Raw genomic sequence first — 18862 nt, forward strand, 5'->3', positions numbered from 1 at the left:
TGTTGTGGGTGTATGTGTGTGCACTCTTGGTGCAATAAATAGAGATTAACAAAACTTTAAGGAAATCTTCAAAAGACAGTTAAATAGTAGTGGTGGGAGTGAGCAGAGGAAATACTAGTGTCCTGTTGGGAATGTGATTCCAGAAGTCACAAGCCTACCTGTTTGAGTTCATTATTTTGGTGGTTCAGCAATGTTTGGGAAAGTATGGCAAAAATAGCTGATTTCCCTTTCTTCTTCCCTGAGTTTTTTCTGAGCACATGGCTGCCCAGAAGAAAGACTTTATTTCCCAGACTTCCTTGCAACTAGTTATGGCTGTGTAATAAAGTTCTTCCCAATGGGGTATAAGCAATGTGTGCAACTTGGAGGTTGTACCCTAAAAGGGAAGGGGCGTGTTCTCCCCTGCCCCTTCCACCTGGGCTAGGATATGGACATATGGTTAGGCATCTTGGGCCAGGCGTACAAGGGAGCCCCACGATGGCAGAGCAATAAGAAAGAAGACTGTGCCTCTGATAATGTGACAGCCAGAGCTGCCATACCAGCCCAGACTTTTTGTTTCTTAAGTTCATTTATTTTGAGAGAGAGAGAGAGAGAGAGAGAGAGAGAGAATGTGAGCCAGGGTGGGGGGATGGAGGTGCAGAGAGATGGAGAGACAGAATCCCAAGTAGGCGCCACACCATCAGCACAGTGCCTGATATGGGGCTTGAACTCACAAACTGTGAGATCACTACCTCATGAGATCGTGACCTGAACTGAGATCATGAGTCGGACACTTAACCAACTGAGCCACTCAGGCATCCCCAGCCTGGACTTTTATACACAAGAGAAATAAACTTTTCTTTTGTTTAAGCCATTGTTAGTCTGAACTTCTAACGCATGTATGTAGATCTATGTCTTAACTAATACTGTAGGTAAGTCAAGGATTCATTGTAACTCTTTCCATGCTCAGCTCCATCACCAGGCTGTGAGTTCCTTCTGATGATCTCTCCCTGTGTTTCCCTCCAGTTCCTCACGGTAACCCCAGCACTACCCTGGGCCCTGACACAGAATTGGTGCTTGTGAATATTTATTGTATGAGTGAATGAATGAATGAATGTGCTGTGATGTAAAGCAGCCTGTGGTGGGAGCTGTGATACATGGATCAGAAGAGCTATGGAGGGAGAGCTGCCTCCCAGTTCGGATTTATGTCTTAGGAATTTGTTGTGTTCACAGAAAACCTAAGTAACCACATAGTGATTGGTTTTCTTCATGTGGTGAAGGTCTGGGAGTAGGTGGTTTCTGAACTGGGTTTGGGGGTTCAGTGGTGTCAGACCTAAGTTTCTACCATTACTTAGCCTCTTTCTCTTGGTCACAAGATGGTAGCCAAACTCGAACTATCATATCCATGTTTCAGGGAAGCAGGAAGGTCAAAATGGTGAAAGGGAAAGCCAGCCAAGCTTGTGCCCTCCTAAAGGGCTCAGGCTGCTCCCAATAATTGCAGGGCCCCAGGACAAGCGTACAAAAGGAGACTCAGCTGCCATGTGTTTATCTATTTAAAAGCTGTAATTCAAGCCAACGTACTATTAAATAACATATATTCGTCTTCCTGCCTTGACAAATACACATTCAAAATGACAAAAATCAAGAATATATGTCAAGCTATAATTTTTATATGGCTGAAACTCAACAAATCACCAAAGACAATTGCATTTAATTATGACTGAACATATCTGGGTATAGTGCTGATGAGCTGAAAAAGTCTGAATGAATAATAAAATCAAGGTACACATAATTCATAAGTTATTATATATTTATTTCATAAAATTTATTTTTCTTTCATCTCAACAAAATTCAATAATTATATTATCAAGATTTTCACAAATTTGGATTCTATTGACAATAAAGGTCTGAAACAGAGTTTGGCAAACTGCAGACCCACTGCCTGTTCTTGTACATAAAGTTTTATTGGCACACAGCTATGCACATTCTTTTACATATTGTCCATGGCTGTTTTCATGTTAGAGCACCAGGGCTGAGTAGTTGTGACAGAAACTGAATGGCCCACAAGCCTAAAATATTTACTCTCTGTCTCTTTAAGTAAAAGTTTGCCAACACTGATCTAAGGGATTAAAACATGAAATGTAATTATAGTGAAAGTATACAGGATTTGAGCATATTTCCATCTATAAGTGTAAGTTAAAAATTAGCATAAGTTAAAGTGAACGTGAAAACCAAAGAATTAAAGCCATTTTTCATATACATTTTCTAGAAAAGTTATTTGTCTTCTAAAGAAGCCATAATTATCTAACAAATTGAAAGATAAAGTACAAATTATAACTCATGAAAAGTAACACCATTTAAATACATTTATTTTGGAAAATTTAATTAAATCTTATTAAATGTTTCTCTGAAAGTAAAACTTGGCATGCTATCATTCAACATCCACATGATTGCCAAGGCACATGCTTTATATCATGCTTTGTGCACATTCTGTCTAGACCTGCATATATGCAGATTTGAGAGTAATGTGAAGTGTTGAGGATGGCAACATGTTCTTCAGCTACCATGTACAACCGTTGTGAATGCCCTGCTAATAGTGAGTACTTCCAGGAAGGGGACTGGAGCTGGGAGAGAAGCAAGAAAATGGATGCTTGGCTCAACAGGGAAATGATATTTTGTTGTGTCAGAATCTAACATTCATTCTATGTGCTGGGAAGGAATTAACAAGGTAACTTGCTTTTTATATCACCTGAGCTCTTCTGCCATTCAGTCCTTCCTGATTCCTGATGCAAGGACTCACTCATGTTACCTCAGGCTTCCAGGCCTGTGCTCCCCTAGTCCTTACCATGACTCCGGAGGTAGGACATGCTCCTCTGCTCTAAGCAGTAAGGAAACCGGGATTCAGATGGATGAAATGGTTTGCTGGAACTCATTCAGATGTTAAGTGGGAGAGGCCCTTTATATGTTCAAGATGGGTGAGAGACGGATTTAGCAAAGAGCCAGTGTGGAGCAGGGGACAGAATTGCACTGGGTATGGGGAGACCTGTGTTTAGCCATGGCTCCATACAAACTTGTTGTAAGACTTCAGGCAAGTCACCACACCTCTCTGGGCCTCAGTTTCCACATAGTTACATGAAAGAATTGTAGGATAGTATTTTCAGTCCCCATGTTCCATAACTCCAGGCAAGTGTGTGTGTGTGTGTGTGTGTGTGTGTGTATACATATATATACATATATATATACATATATATATACATATATATATGTATATATATATGTATACATATATATGTACATATATATATACATATATATATGTACATATATATGTATACACACACACACACACACACAGTAAAACCCTGGACTGTGAGTAACTTGTTCTGTGAGTGTTCCGCAAGATGAGCAAACATTTCTAATAAATTTTAACTTGATAAACGAGCGATGTCTTGCAATACAAGTAATAGGTGACACTGAATGTCACATGATCACAACTGAGCCAATGGTTCTTGAAATTTGCTTTGATATACGAGTGCTTTGGATTACAAGCATGTTTCGGGAACAAATTATGCTGGCAAACCAGAGTTTAACCTCAGTGGTTTACTAAGACTTCAGGAACAACCAAGAAGGCAGGAGGCACCACTCTCCCCCCACCCCTTGCCCCTACTTCCTGCCTTTATGTCTACATTTTGCCTGGGGCCAAACAGGCTGGAGGGAGGCCCAACTTTGTCAGCAATGCTGAGGGGAGAAGAGAGTCAAGTAGTTAGCTAGGATGTGAAATTAGAGCATGAGAGAGTGCAGGGGAAGGGAAGACCCCTGGGGGGAAGTGTCTTCCCACTTCCAACATCCCTGAGATGCCACCTGGGATTGTTCTAGCTGTGAAATTTTGATGGCAAGGTTGGTTTTCACTGGCAGTCATATGTACCCAGGAAACAACCTGATTTCCTTCTAATACCTACTCCCAGTGGGCTGGTGGGTTCCTCACAGCAGTAGGCAGACAAAAGGCCTGAACTTAATGTCAGGAGTTCCAAATCTACCAACCTGCCTAGTCACTGCCTCTCTGGGCTGCTGGGAAAATTGAACGTCCATTGTATTTTACTCAAGTGGCAAAGAAGACTCCCAATGGCTAATGTAGCTTCCATGTACCCAGACCTGAGCCTTGTGCTTTAGTTCCTTGCTACCCCTACTGTGGTCTGTGGCCTGGTAGCCTCGGCATCCCCTGGGAGCTCATTATAAGTGTAGAGTCTGCTGATTCATGTGCACACTCAAGTGTGAGAAGTTCTACTGCAAAGCCCATAGTTCCTCCCCACAGGGCTGAAGACCCACCTAGAGTCTGACTACTTCTGGATTTCCCTCTGGCATTTGCCATTTGGAGATTTCCTGCCTAAATGGACCAAGCCTACTTCCAGAACCTGTATTGGCCTCTTCTGCAAGGCTGTTGCACCTCTGGCCAAAAGGGGTGCTCAAAGAGTGACTGTAAGAGTTGCCAAGGAGCTACTGGGGTGAAGTAGACCTTGGGCATGGGGGCTTGAAAGTCTATACTTGAGTGCACAAGACCCTCACGGTGCAGGATGGAGTCAGGGCAGGAGAGGTGGAAGGAAAGGGAGCAGGTGCTGTGGGCTACAAAACTCCCCTTTTACTTGTCCTGGGTCCTTCAGTTGTCAGAGATAGGCCTGTGTGATTTTTATGAAATAATGTTTCTAATTATAGGTTAGGTAGATATCTATGGCAGTCTATGATTCCATCCCCCCTCCTTTTTTTGTTGTTATTAAATGATCCTTTATTGAAATATTTTCCTTTGTAGATTTTTAAAAAACATCTATTTATTTATTTAGTTATTTATTATGAATGGGGGAAGGGCAGAGAGAGAGGGTGAGAGAGAATCCCAAGGAGGCTCCATGCCCAACACAGAGCCCAACACGGGGCTCGATCCCATCACCATGAGATCATGACCTGAGCCAAACCAAGAGTTTGGACACTCAACCAACTGAGCCATTCAGGCATCCTTTCTCTGTAATTTTTAACTAGTTGGGAATTCCATTGCACCACTGTTGATGTCATCATCTATGATGTCATAAGGGTGGTGGCCATCAACACTGTAGATTGGGCAGACCCAAGGATTTCCTTAATGGTTCCAGAGAGTTCTCTGGCTAAAGATAGGTGCTGCATCCGTCGGGCAATGTTGACAATCTCATCAAAAGTGATATTTCTGGAGCTCCTGGGTGGCTCAGTCAGTTAAGCATCTGACTTTTGATTTGGACTCAGGTCATGATCTCACAGTTTGGAATTAAGCCCTGTGTGGGGCTCTGTGCTGACAACGTGGTGCCTGCTTGGAGTTTTGTCTTCCTCTCTCTCTGCCCCTCCCCAACTCATGCATACACACACTCTCTCTCTCTTTCAAAATAAATAAATAAATAAATAAATAAATAAATAAATAAATAAATAAAACATTTTTTTAAAAAGTGATATTTCCACTGTTATTAATGTTTTTCTGCTTCTTTCTGTCTCCTGGCAGTTCCTTGAGGGCTTTGATAATCAGGGCAGATGCAGAAAATACCACTTCAATTGGGCCTGTCTGTTCTGAATTGTCAGTTTCACTGTACTCCTCAGACCCTTATAATCACTGGTTGCCTCGGCAGTGTCATCACCAACTGTTTTTGGAGACAGACCCAGGGGGCCAATCTTCAGGGGCAAGGCAGACATGGCACCGACTTCCCCACCAGTGCACCTTGGATACATGACTTTGATCTCCTTGGTGTTAAACTTAGGCAGAATGGTGGAGGCAACTGGTGTGAGATGAACCCAGATTTGGTATGACTGAAGACAGTTGCACCTTTGCCTCCTCCAAGCCAAAAGCCAAAAGTATGATTCCACTCTTAAGGTGGGCATAGGTAAAAGGTTTCTTAGAGGAAAGTAGAATTGGAGCTGGGCTTTGATGGATGAGTAGGAGTTCAGCAGGTAGAGACTGAGGGGGATAGGACATATGAGCAAAGATGTAGAGGAAGATAAGTATGAGGCATTTGTGGGGAAAGTTGTACTTTATGCTGGAGTATCTTCAGTGTAGTGCCAGATCATTCAGGTGAGACTTTGGTGACAGGAAGTCCTCGAAGGTAATGAGAAGGGAAGCTGCAAGTAAGAGCAGTATTTTAGGAGGAACTTCAGATGGAAGTATGGGGAGTAAGTTGGAGGAGGGGAGAATATCAGCGTGGAGACCTGTGTTTGACCTGATTTGAAGCAGAAACAGTGGAACTAGATGTAGAAGTGGATTCCAGGGATATCAGGCAGATGTCTGCCAGGACTTGGTGAGCAATTGGATGGAGGCACAGTGTGAGTGAGCAAGAGATGCCCTAAACCTTTAAGCCGCCGTGACCAAGGAAGGTGCCCTCACAAAGGTAGGAGATGTTGAGGCTGAGGTGCCCAGAATAGAGGTGGGAAGGCACCCAGGTGAGGAGCCCCAGAGTGGCCCAGTTGGGGGATAGATTTGGAAGCCATCAGCAGGTAGATGACCAAAGGAGGGATGATAACATGAAAGGAGAGAGGGTGAGGAAGACCCTGAGAGAGCAAGGGAGAAGACTGTCCTTTAGTCTGCACAGACAGGTACTCAGAAATGAGGGCCTGGGAGGTCACCAGCAAAACCTGACCTCTCTTGTATTAGGGCACTAAAGAGGCCTCTAGTGCCACAAAGACAACCCTCACCTCCCTGGGGAGGATACCAGACTGGTCACAGAGGGGCACTTATGATCTCTTGAGGGGGCTTGAGAGAGGGTGACTTGGAGGCACAGGTGCAGTTAATAGCCTCCCCCTGCCCCAGAAACCATCAGGGCTCTTTTGGCTACAAGCCACTGGAAACCCACCCAAAGTGAATGTATTGGCTCCTGTAGCTGGATATAGGGCTCAAATAATGTTATCAGGATGCGTATCTTCCCTCCTTCCCTCCTTTCTTTCTTTCTTTCTTTCTTTCTTTCCTCTCTCTCTCTCTCTCTCTCTCTCTCTCTCTCTCTCTCTCTCATTTCTTCCTCTTCAAGATTGACTCGTTTCTTTTTTTTTTTTAATTTTTTTAACGTTTATTTATTTTTGGGACAGAGAGAGACAGAACATGAATGGGGGAGGGGCAGAGAGAGAGGGAGACACAGAATCGGAAGCAGGCTCCAGGCTCTGAGCCATCAGCCCAGAGCCTGACGCGGGGCTCGAACTCACGGACTGCGAGATCGTGACCTGAGCTGAAGTCGGACGCTTAACCGACTGAGCCACCCAGGCGCCCCGAGATTGACTCGTTTTCAAACAGGCTTTGCCCTTTGGTTCTCAAGATGACTTTTTGCAATGCTTGGGCCTATAACCTCTCACAAGCAAAGCAGAAAGGGACAAGAATCTTTGCTCAGCATCCCTAGCAGAAGTTATGATGTTCATTCTAATTGGACCGCCTTAGGTTAACAGCACTCCAACCCAATCACTGTGGCCCAAGGAATGTGATGCCCATCACTGGCCAGAGGGTAGAGGTCTACCCAGACAACCTGGACTAAGAGTGGGGGCTCATGGGTTGTACCTTATGAAGAAAGAATATTGTGGAAGCAAAAATAAATGTCCACTCCATCTTCCTTTCCCAAGAGAGTTCTCCTATAAGAAAGAAAGAAGGAAAATTTCCAGCAGCATAAGCAAGTTTGCAGGGCAAAATGATAGTTTCATAGTTATTTTTTTAAATAAGGAACAGACGTGATATAATAGTTAAAATTATTTATATAAAAGGAGGCGAGAAACCACTCTGAGTGTGCAGGAAAACACCTGCATCTAGAACCACAGAACTGTATTTAGCTTTGAGCTTCCTGGTGGCAAAGCAAAAGAAACCCCAATAACTCACAGAGATCTTGTTGGCTGAGAGAAATAGATGCACTGAGCACTAATGCTGCACCCAAATAAGGGACGTTACATAACAAAATCACAGCATACCTTGTTAATTTATTTAATGTTTATTTATTTTTGAGAGAGAGCAAGCAGGGGAGGGGCAGAGAGAGAGAGGGAGACAGAGTATCCGAAGCAGGCTTTGTGCTGACAGCAGAGAGCCCAATGCAGGGCTCAAACTCACAAACCATGAGATCATGACCTGAGCTGAAGTCGGGTGTTTAAATGACTGAGCCACCCAGGCGCACCCATACCTTGTTGATTTTTATGTAAGATGCTGAATGTTCTTCTGTGGCTCCCCTTATACATTTCCTCTTGCTAAGTGGACAGCATAGCATAAGCCAAAGATCAGGGGGGTTTTACAGACCCTATACCTGCTTTCTGCTGATTTATTTAGATCCAGGAATTTAGGCTGAGAGAATCAGGTGAATGGCTGGGTCACCATCGGATTCTCCAAGCTGCTTGGACCATTGGGGGTTGCTCTCTCTCTATTGGAACATTAATGCAAAGGGAAAGGTCTCATTTGTAATTAATCAAGCAGTAGTGAGAGCAAGTACAGGGAGCTTGCATTGATTCCTAACACATCAAACAAAATGGCGCCCAGCGATCGCAGCCTTGGAGAGGATTGCCAAATTGGATTAGCAAACCAAATGTCGGTTTTAATGCCTGAGAGATGGACGAGGCACTTATTAAACAGTCCACAAGCAGGGATGTTTCGAGTACTTAATCAACCCTTCATTTCCCTCCTCCAGGGAACAGGGAAGCCTCAGTGCCACCCATGGTGAAAAATTACCAATCCCTGCAGGATCTCTCCCTGCCATTTTCACTGCAGAATGTGCATGCATTATAGCAAGAGTCCAAGGAAGACAATGTAAGGATACTCAGCCGGGGCAGTGGAAACTGCATAGGTCTGAGGGCAGGGGACCTGTCTACAATCCCTGCTTCTCCCACCTCTCACTGTGAGGCCTCAGGTCTGTCATTCCCCACTCTGGGTCTCAGTGCTCCCTTCAAGGCCTTTCCACCCTGACAAGCCTAAGTTAGCTTTTTGAGGATGCTTACAGGAGGCAGTGGGCAAAGAGGCTTGTGTAGCCAGTGCTTTCCCTGGAGGAAGGACTTGCTCTGTGGGGGAGAGAGGTGGGGTGCCATTCAATTTTCTCTTTGAGGTTTTAATGCAACCTCTGCCTTCGGGTTAGAAAGCCCCCTTCCATTCTCTCAACCTTTTTTCTCATTTTAGAGTCTTAAATTTAGAGTCAGAGAGCACCAAAGAGGCATTGGGGACCCCTCTGTTGGAGTCTTGGAGGCATCCCTCTGTATTCTCTGGTAAGATCTCTTACAGGGTGGCTTTTGAGGTGGGATTCCTCTCCCTTTCCCCTATTTCTACATCCTTGATGTATTCCACTTTTCCCCTTAAGGAGAAACAAGGGTTAAAGGGAAGGGTCCTGTGTTAGACTTTGCATCAAGTCCCGTTACTGCTAGTTACACGGTGACTTTGACCTTAGTTGGCCCAGGATCTTCCTTGTACAGTTTGTAAAACTGAGGTCCAGACATGGCAAGAGCTTTGCCAAAGATCCCAATATGAGTTTGCAGCAAAGCCAGGGCTGGTCTTCTTCAGTCACTCCTCCCCTTGGCTCACTTGCCTTAGCCCTGCCAGCCTAAGCCAGGGGTGGGGCCGCCACCAGGCCTGGTCAGCAGGGGACACATTCTGGTCTGAAGTGGTGCCCACATTCCCAGGCTGAGGCCTCAGATCCCTTTTTGGTCACGTGGATGTTCTTTTTGCGGGATTCTGTATGTACCAGGAAAGCATCCTCTGTTTCTTCCCTTCCAGGAAAGAAACTTTCCTCCCTTGTTTCCTATAATCAAAGCAAACACCCACTCCCACCCCCCAGCATCAGGAGGCATTGTGATGGGACCCACCAGTTTCCAGGTGGTTCTACTTTACTTCAAGGAGGCCTAGCAAGCCTTCCCATGCCACTCCTTATTAAATTAAAACCCAAATGCAAACATTAAACAAAGTATGATAAAATCTTTGGAAAAAACCGAACCAAACAAATCCTATAAACTTCTAGTTAAAATGTTGCTCCCGTCACTCTAATCCATCTAGTATCCATCTGTGCTGACTCTACTCCTGCTCTTATCACCACACTTCAGTAGAACGCTTCTTTCAAGCCAAAACACTGTTTTCAGGGTCCAGCATTTTACCCTTGATATTCCTGCTGACAGGGCCCTTCTCCTCACTCTCCATAGATGAGATGCCTGGCTTCTACTATCAAGCCTCTATGACTCTGCAAGAATGAGGGATAAAACAGCTGGAAACCGGAGTGAGTAGTGCCCCCCTCAGGCTACAACTGCCCCTCCTTCCCCATCAAAATATCAAAGGGAGGGATGAGTTATTGCCTCAGCAGGGTTGGGGTGGTCTTGCCCTTCCTGGTAGGAGCCGATTTCTTAACTGATTTATTTACTTCCCTGGCCCTTTCCTCATCTTTCTGATTAATAGTTTAGTTGGGGGTTCTGGGAAATTTATATCCAATTGTTACCATAGCAACCAGCTCTCTTGCACAGAATACCACAGAAAATGCATTTGGGGGTCTTCTGAAGGCGCTGGGTTTGTAAGGATCTCAGAGTATACCAGGGCACAATGGGCAAGATGATGTTCAACTAATAGGAGTAAGAATTATGAGCAAGGATATGTAATGGTCTCACCACACTGTAAATATGGAAGGACAGTTTTAGTGTCTTTCCTCTCCTTTTCTTGTCTCTCTTTCCCTGAACACATCTCCCCCTCAATGTTTTTTCCTAGGTTCCCCCAAATTAGTTCCCCACAGTACAAGGGCAAGGAGTTCTGGAGAATCTCATTTACTTTTGGCAAAAGGAAGAATTTGTAGCAGGCAGAACCATCTGAAGATGCAATTGTGGCCGCCTTGGGATGTAATGATCTCTCTATTGCTGGAGGTGTGTGAAGGGGGCCTGTCAGAGGGCCCTAGAGAGAACTGCACAAAAGATGGAGTGAGGGGTGATAGTGTGGAATCTCTGGGTCCCTCCTGGCCCTGGGATGGAGGAGTTGAACTGAACCTGCTTGTGAGCCCGTCTCACCATCCCCCAACTAAATGGAATGTCAGAGTTGGGCATTTTAGCTTCCTGGGCACCTGGGATGTCCATTGTGTCCCCATAAACTCAATACCTAGCATCTTGCCTGGCCCATGTATGAATGAATGAATTCCTTAGGGTTTTATTAAGTGCAGTGGGCACAATCTATTGTTTGTATTCTTTTATTATGATAAAAAACCTACTTTTAAAAGAAGTTTATTTATTTATTTTTGAGAAAGAGAGAGAGAGAGAAGCATGAGCAGGGGAGGGGCAGAGAGACAGGGTGAGAGAGAGAATCCCAAGCAGGCTCCATACTGTCAGTGCAGAACCTGATACAGGGCTGAATCCCACAAACTGTGAGATCATGACCTAAGCTGAAATCAAGAGTTGTATGCCTAACCAACTGAGCCACGCAGGCATCCCAAATCTACTTTTTAAAACATGGCCAAATAACAACTTGAGCTAGAAGCAGAAAAAAAAAAAAAAAAAAAAAAAGATGTTGCTTATAAAACCCGCTCCCACCTGCTGGAATCATTCCCTGAATTACAGTTGAGGCATAAAAGTGTTTGTTCTCTATAACCATGTGGAGGCCATGTGGCATAGGGAAAGCTCTCCATGGACAAGTCCCTCATTCTTCCTGTGCCTCTGTGTTATCTTCTGTGAAATGGGAGTAATGGAAGTCATCAGGAATGAACAGCTGATGGGTAGAGCTTCCTACAGTGCTATGTCCAGAAGGATTCAGAAGTTGCTTCTGGGCTAAGTTGAAGAGTGTATGGTAATAGATTAGCAATGCCTGCCCTGGGCACCAGACGGGAGGAGGGGGCTTACGTATTGTGTATTTGTCATCCTGCTCTAGGTGGTCTTGAGGGGCCCTGATGGCTCTAGATGCCAAGACTGAAGGTCACGCCAGCCATTCTAGGTCTCCTCAATCATTCCTCTTTGCTGATTTTGGCTAAGCTGTCACATGCTTGGGGCCTTTGCTGGGACAACTGGGCTGACTCATTACTTCACCCTCCAATAGCCTTGCCTGCGCTTGTCCACATGGTGGGGAAAAGGGTCCCAAGAGAGCATGTGGCAGGGTACAAGGCCTCTTGAGGCTTACGCTCAGAAGTAACATAATATCACCTTTACTAGAGTCTATTGGTCAGAATTAGTCACAGTCTCCAGAGGTGGGAAAATAGACCCCCATCTTAGGAAGAGCTGCAAAATCACATATGCAAAACAGCATAGATTCAGGAAGGGAAATAATCGGGGCCATTTTTGCAAACAATCTACCACAATTACCTTGTTTTAAACAAAAAGCAGAGCCTTGAGTTTATTACCTATGTGCCCCAGTGAGCAAGTGGGGATGAATTCTGTTCTTTTCCACTGTCTGGTTCAAGTCTATTTTTAGATGTAGTCTAATAAAATGAATTTCACACCTGGGTTACTCACCCACTAACAAACATTCTGTTCTTATCAATGCCTGGGACAAACACCTAGGCAGCCTAGATTTGTAGTTCCATTACCTCCGAGCACAATAATTGTTAATTACTTGCTTTATTTGGTTCTGTTGCGTTTGCCAATAGTCAATTACCTATGTTAGGTTTTCTTGTGATCAGTGGGGCTTATCCAATATTGCAGCTCAGTTCTGTTTTTGTCTCAGAGATGTCTTTTCCAAGAGAGTTAAAGAAAACCCTTGTTCACTAGTTTATTGAATATTAGCCTTTATCTGCTTATTTCAAAGTCTCCTTATTCACTGCTGAAAGCACCAAAGTGCTCAGGCTGAGCTCTTAGAATCGAACAAAAGACTAAAGATAAGCCCCCCTTTGCCCCATCTGGCTAAAGCCCAGCACGTGGAATAGAAGAAAGAACAAATTGTGGGGTCCTAGGGGCATTCGTTTAGTTCATGCCTGAATCTCGGAAACTGCCTTACCCCTTGAATCCACCCTCTGCATTGAGGCCAAGGGACCTAATGCAAAGATCTGATCACATTACTTGGGTTAGAGTGCATTGATGGACCCAGTTCTCCAGCCCTCTTTTTACCCATGATCTGTGTCGTATGACTTTGCAGGTGCATGCCTTTGAATCTGGACCAGGCCATGTGACTTCCCTTTACCAACAGAATGAGGTGGAAGCAACCATGTGCCATTTCCAAGCTCAGGCTTCCTGACACCTTGCATGTCTCCTTTTGTACTCCGTGCTTCTGCCATTGCCATGATCAAGACACCACCCATGTTGGCCCGGTGGTCCCAAGAGGAAGAAAAGAGACTCATGAAGAGCCAGATTGCCTCAGCAAAGGTCCACCAAAACCATCCCCCAGCTGAACTCAGATGGGTAAGTTATGAACACTATTATTTTATTTTTTATTACTTTTTAAAGATTTTATTTTTAGGGGTGCCTGGGTCGCTCAGTCAGATAAGTGTCTGCTTCAGCTCAGGTCATGATCTCATGGTTGATGAGTTCAGTCCCCATGTCAGGCTCTGTGTAGACAGCTCAGAGCCTGTAGCCTGCTTCGGATTCTGTGTGTGCGTGTGTGTTTCTCTCTCTGCGCCCCTCCCCCCAACTTGTGTGCTTGCTCTCTCTCTCTCTCAAAAATAAATAAACATTAAAAAAATAAAAAATAAAGATTTTATTTTTAGGTAATATCTACACCCAATGTGGGACTCGGACTTAATAATCAAGAGCTACTTGCTCCACTGACTGAGCCAGCCAAGCACCCCAACACTGTTGTTTTAAACCATTGAGATTTGGAGTGGTTTATTATGAGGCAAAAGCTGATTCATCATGCTTGTGTGTAATCCCAGTGCTGGTCTCCTGTGCCTTGAGGTATAACATCCAGACAAAACCTTCCAGCATCTGGGCCCAGCTACTTTTCCTGTCTTGGTGCCTCCAGATTTCCCTTTTCACTTTACACTTCGGCAATGACCCCAAATGACTTGCAGTTCCTCAAATGCATCGTCCTGGCTCACATTTCTATGCCTCTGCCCTGGTTGTGCCCTCTGCCTAGAATGCCATTCTCTTCTCCTTTGTCCAGAAAACTCCTATTCATCTGTCTAAACCCAGCTCAGGCATTGTCTCTTTCAAGAAAATTCATTGTATTCTCCTCTCCCTTGTGGTAAATCATTCTCATTTCTGTGAAAGCTCTGGATTCATGTATATAACTATTGTTACCATGTGACATGGTATTATGGTGTGCGTTCTTTTTATTTTGTTTTTTTTACCATCTTTGCTTGAGGACAAGGACAGCTTTAATTCATCAATGTATTCTTAGTGCCTGGTTCCAACAATGTTTGATGACTAAGTGGAATGTTGGGATCCTTTCTTGCTGGGGAAATTGTCCACAATGGGAAGATGGTCATTTCTTGCTCCTTTTCTTCCTCCCAAGCTCATGTAGTAGATTTGCTTACTTTGTATCCTTGCACTTACGGTCTGATTCCACTGTAGGGGACACTCAGAGCTTTGTGAAAAAATGAGTCCTGGGTCCTATGTGTGCCCCCGCTGGGCTATGAGCCCCTCCAAGGCTGAATCTGGGTTTCTTCACCTCTATGCCCCTGGGGCTGGCACCAAGCCTGTACATGAGCAGTCTCAGAAAATCCATAAAATTCAAAATATTTATATTTCTGGAACATCCATCAAGTGCCAGGCACTGTTCTAGGTGCTGCGAATAGGTGGTGACCAGATAGACATGGGTCCCTGCCCTCCCAAAGCATGCACTCCAGCTGGGGAGACAGGAAAGACAGTAAACAACTCCGTTAAGGAAAATGTCATTCTTGTTTCTTCCCACGGCTGGAGGAATTCTCTTTGCACTGGAAGTTATGTTTATGAGTGTCCAGATTAAAAATTAGCCATTTGTGAAGGGTGTTCAGGAAGGTAGGGGATCTCAAAGAGAGCAGTTAGTTGTTCTCCAGAAGAGTGAATACTGAGACACAACTAGAAGTTAGTGACAGCAGACCCTACACCTGACACCAGCCAGGGGTACACTGTGGGTAGGCAGGGGCATTTTAAATGAGCCCTATTCCCAGTAGCTCTAGGGCACATCCCAAATCGCAAGCACTGATTTGCAATTGAGCTATTTTTCAGTTGGACAACTTTATATATCGTGCTCCAGGGTGAGCAGTAACAGAAATGTATTTAATTAATGATATGGGGGAGGCCAACCAGTAAATAAATAATTACAAAATGTGACAAGCACGTTATGAAGGGACCTGAGATGAAATTGGGAGGAAGGCAGGGGCCTTGAGGCTGTTGTAAGTGCTTTGGATCTTATTGTGAGTGCATTGGAGACCAGGGGAGAGATGGGATCTGATCGGCGCTTAAAGAATATCACTTCCGCCGCCATTTTTATTTAATTGAATCAAATATTTCTGGAGAGCGTCCCAACAAACTGCCTTCTAGTTCTTGAAGCCATCAACTCCCCATGCTGAATTTCAATACCACCTCCTAGAACTTAGGGCCCTAATTTTCCAAGGAGACAAACACTCAATTTTTGGTTTAGATTTGCATGAGAAAGAGACCTTAATTACTCTGATCTCTAACACCTCTGAGGAGCTGATTTGAGCTTTTCAGATGCAAAGAGTGTTAATTGGCTAAGGGGCCCAGCTGAGCTTACCCGCCATCTCCAAGTGGGTAGGGGGTGGAGATGGGGCTGGGAGATGGGGAAGGTGTTTAGAGAGGAGGGGGCACTTCCCGTGGTCAGTTTCCTGTAGGTCTGCAGAGGGCAAGAGGAGATCAACATAGCAGTTTTGCCGACTTTACCCCTTCAAGTGTCCTCCCACGTGCCCTTCAAGATCCAGCTCATCTCCTCTTATTCTAAAGCTTCCCTCAGCCCCACTCCCATCCCAGGATCTCTAACTGCTTCCTGGAAAGTTAGTGCCTCCCTGGGATCCTGGTTTCTAATTACAGCACTTCCCACACTGCATTGGATGGTCTGTTAACTGGGCCGCCCTTCTACTTGGAGGACAAGGACCCATCTCATGCAGCTTGGCCTTCTTGCAGAGCTCAAAGTGAGCACCCAGGAAATGTGAAACAAAGGAGTAATAGAACAAGTAGTAATAATAATAATGTTAATAATATAATTACAGAAGTCATCACTTATATAGGGCTTCCTGTGATTCTATGCTGTTTGGTCTTAAAGTTAGAAAACATGTAATCCTCTTCTCCAATTCCTGCCAGAGCAGATGTCCTGTATGAATCATTACTGATAGTTATAGATTTATTTGTGGGATTATTTAATATTGACCACCATATGAGGATAAGAAATCTGTTTTAATCACTGTACTATCCACAGTGCCTAGCTCAGTGTCTGGTATATAAAGGCTTGATAAATATTTGTTGAATGAGTGAATGCTTGCATGCCTTCAGTGATGGGGAGCTCACTATCACCTGAGGAAGTCTTGCTCATTTTTAGCACCTTTTCCTGTTAGCTGTTCCTTCTGTTGATGCTACATTTGTTTCCATGGAGTGTTCATCTAGTCCTGACTACTGGTCTCTCCCAAAGACAACTTTCCCTCCTCCCCAGAGGCTGGAAGCTTATGACCTATAAATGTCTCTTCTTAACTGCCTCTATATTTTCCTGGGTACAGCACATCCAGATCCTTCCTCATAATGACCTAGCATCCAGTCACTGCCTGATCCTGGTCACCCTCTGTGGAATAGTCCAGATTGTCTAGTTCCCTCTCACAGTAAAGGCCTGCTATATATGTGAAGATGGGACTCTCGTTCCCCACGTTTTGGGAGTTACGTTTGTATTAATACAATTCTTTCAATGCACTTACCGCTACTCTAAATTAAGAGACTTGGCACATATCCAATGTGGAAGGTGGTTAGAACAAATGAAGTCTTTCCTTTTCTACAGAAACTGTTGATAGTGGGTATATGGGTGTTCACTGAAAAACATTTTGAAAAATTTGGTATGTTTGAAATGTTTCATAATAAAAATGTTGGAAAGAGGAAAAAACCCAATAGAGTAATTAAAATGGAATACTAAAAAATTTTTGTTAACTCCAAAGAAGACAAAAGAAGAAAGAGAAAAGGAAAACAGGATGAATAGAAAACAAATAACCAAATGGCCATCCTAAAGGCAGCCATATCAAGAATAATATCAAATGTAAATGAACTAAACATTTCAGTTAAAGACAGAAACTTTTGGGCTGGTTAAAACAGCAAGAGCTAATTACCTTCTGTCTACAACTGTCTATTTTCTGTAGACACTGCTGTATACAATATGCAGAAGCACTAATTATAAGAAAGCTAAAGTGGCTGGCTATATTAATATCAGATATCATACTTTAAGACAAGAAGTATTATCAGAGGCAAAGAAGTAAGCTCCATAATGAAAACTGGGTCCATTCTTCAAGAGGACAAAACAGTTATAAATGGGAATGTGTACAAAAGCAGAGTTTCAAAATACATGAAGTGAAAACTGACAGCACTAAATGAGGACATAGATAAATCTATAACCATATCTTTACTCTCTTGGTAGTTGGTAAAATTATTCTCACAAAAATAGTAAGGACATTAAAGAGCTCAACAACATTATCGTGCACTTTGACACTGCGTAACTACAGAATACTTAGGTTTTTCAAGTGCCCATGGAATGTTCACCAGGATAGACTATATGCTGGGTAGAAAGCAAAACAAATGTTAATGAAGTTTAAAAGTTGAAAACATGCAGAGTGTGTCCTTTGATGACAATTAATGATGAATATAAAGCTATAGATTTACGTTCAATGAGTCCCAAGAACAAGAAACATGAAGGAAAGGATATCAAGGCATATGGTAATGTAATTGCTCGAAAGCATTGATAAAGAGAAACTTCAAAAAGCTGCAAGAAGCAAGCACACACACACACACACACACACACACACACACTCACACACATATAGAAGAAGAAGGATGAAGATAACAGCAGATTTCTCATCAGAAACAGTGCAAGCAAGGGGCACCTGGGTGGCTCAGTTGGTTTAACGTCTGACTCTTGATTTCAGGTCACGTCATGATCTCACAGTCAGGAGATTGAGCCCTGCATCAGGCTCTGCACTGAGTGTGGAGCCTGCTTGGGATTCTCTCATTCTCTCTCTGCCCCTGCCCTGTTTGCATTTGTGCATGTGCGCGCTCGCTCTCTCTCTCTCTCTCCCAAAATAAATAAACAAAAAAAGAAAAATGCAAGCAAGAAGATTGTGAAGCCATACCTTTGATGTACTGCAAAATAAAAAAAAATCTGTCAACCTAGAATTGTATATTTAGCAAAAATATTGTTTAAGACCAAAGACAAAAGAGACTTTTTTAGATATAAAGACAGAAGGAATTCATTGTTAACACATCCATACAAAAAGAAATGCTAAAGGAAGTTGATCAGACAAAAGGAAAATGTCACCAAATGAAATTTTAATTCCACAGGAAATAATGAAAAGTATTAGAAATGGTAAATATATATACATATATTTTTAATGTTTGTTTATTTTGAGAGAGAATGCATGACCTGGGAAGAGACACAGAGAGAGGGAGAGAGAGAATCCCAAGTGGGCTCCACATACAAGATGGAGCCCAACACAGGGCTCAATAAAAATGTGTAACAACAATCACAAATGTTGATAGTGGAAAAATGGGTATGTACTATTGTAAAGTTCTTTTTTTTTTAATGTTTATTTATTTTTGAGAGAGAAAGAAAGCATGAGCAGGGTAGGGGGCAGAGAAGAAGATGAAGAATCCAAAGCAGGCTCCAGGCTCTGAGCTGGTCAGCACAGAGCCCAATGCGGGGCTCAAACTTATGAAGTGTGAGACCATGACCTGAGCTGCAGTCGAACACCTAATTGACTGAGCCACCCAGGCGCCCCATGTAATGGCACAATATCACTTGAAGGTAGACTATGATAAATTAAATATGTATTCTATAAACTCTAACTACTGAAATAACAAAACAGAG

General features: G+C 43.6%; 1 protein-coding gene and 1 pseudogene across 1 annotated transcript in view; one reads left to right on the forward strand and one right to left on the reverse strand.

Moving 5' to 3' along the window:
- ALDH1B1 (aldehyde dehydrogenase 1 family member B1) overlaps positions 1-18862 on the forward strand; it is a 239256-nt gene that overhangs the window by 80614 nt on the left and 139780 nt on the right. The window contains exon 2 of the mRNA XM_042964604.1: positions 13010-13272. The gene's annotated coding sequence lies outside the window, so the exon portion shown is untranslated. The remainder of the gene's footprint in view (positions 1-13009; positions 13273-18862) is intronic.
- LOC107180278 lies at positions 4997-5814 on the reverse strand (annotated as a pseudogene).

This window comes from Panthera tigris, chromosome D4 (genome assembly GCF_018350195.1).
Source record: "Panthera tigris isolate Pti1 chromosome D4, P.tigris_Pti1_mat1.1, whole genome shotgun sequence".
Lineage (NCBI taxonomy): Eukaryota > Metazoa > Chordata > Mammalia > Carnivora > Felidae > Panthera > Panthera tigris.